At 36.0% G+C, this 1,268-nt stretch overlaps 1 non-coding gene across 1 annotated transcript; it reads right to left on the bottom strand.

The window, feature by feature from the left end:
• Positions 1–874: 874 nt before the first annotated feature.
• Positions 875–974, bottom strand: LOC149206720 (U6 spliceosomal RNA). Its single transcript, XR_016253202.1, has one exon. It is a non-coding gene; the product is annotated as a U6 spliceosomal RNA (small nuclear RNA).
• Between the last annotated feature and the right edge of the window lie 294 nt (positions 975–1,268).

The raw sequence follows: 1,268 nt of genomic DNA, 5'->3' as shown, positions 1-1,268 counted from the left end.
GCCTACCGATGGTTGTAATGCCTACTATTTTGTTGTAATAGTAAAACTGATCACAATATCTAGAAAATTGAGAAAAACCAATTGGCCTTTCAAACAAAAAGCGGCCACGTCGTATGCAAGAGCAGCCTTTTCTGGCCGGGTGGAGAAGAGCCGAGCCAACTGCGAGATTTCTTCTTGGGTTCTCTTATTTCTGATACCCACTTTCCCATATACATTTCCTCACCCCTCTGTAGACCGGATGCCGTCTTTTTCCGCTGCTCTTAATCTTTCTCCACAGTACTCCTTTCATTTGATTCTAATTGCTGTACTTTATCATCCGCATCTCTATGAGCTACCTCCTCTATATTAACAACATCAGCTGTGCTGCTGCTAATTTGGTTTGTTGATAAATCTCGAGTGGCTGCCTTGGCTTGCTCTTCTTGGTACCCTGTAGCACTTGACTTTATCTCTTTGCAAGTCCGGAAGAATATGGGAGATTTTCTTCAGGAGGATCCATTCACCGCCACTGCCATTGCCTGCAACAGTGGAATGAACAGGAATGAATTTTGCGATTGAAAGAAAACCAGAGATCAGTAGTCTGTCGCCCCCCAAATGAGGTAATGTTACAACCATTTAATAAATATGTGCAAATTGCGGATTTTGGGGTTGCCTGTGTGGACTTTATCGCTGTAACGAAGTCACATCTCAGTGAAATTTTGGACAATAACAAATTAAAAATATATATGCAAAACTATGTTATATATCTCTTTGAAAACAGTTTCTATATATGGATTACTGTCTATATTTATTATCTATATTTATTATCTATAGGAGGAGCTGCGTTCTATGTTTGTAGAAAGCACTTCCACATATGGATTACGAAAGTCACTTTTTTTCAAATTTGGACTATTTCTAGATTGGTGCGTGTCATCCTTGCAGAGCCATGCTGATGTTCGCTGTATCATTCTATTTTTATTGGATGTCTCCGCACAATCAATAAAATCATATGCGATAAGATAAAGGTGATGTCTCCGCACAATCAATAAAATCATATGTGATAAGATAAAGGTGATGGCAATAGAGTGAAATCCATAGATCATTTCATTAAAATGAAATCTCGGTAATGTCATGTATATATAATTTAATTTATAATTATATCTTTTACATATTATTTAATATAAAAGTTTAATTTATTTATTGTTATGTATAAAATATTTTTAGGAGGAAATCACATTGAAGACTTTAGTCTAAGTGTTTCGAACCAACAAAAAGAAAATGGTTATATTTGA

Source organism: Pinus tabuliformis, chromosome 1_2 (genome assembly GCF_031772625.1).
Source record: "Pinus tabuliformis cultivar Carrire ecotype Pingquan chromosome 1_2, CPIR1, whole genome shotgun sequence".
NCBI lineage: Eukaryota > Viridiplantae > Streptophyta > Pinopsida > Pinales > Pinaceae > Pinus > Pinus tabuliformis.
This window is presented reverse-complemented; position numbering and strand designations above follow the sequence as displayed.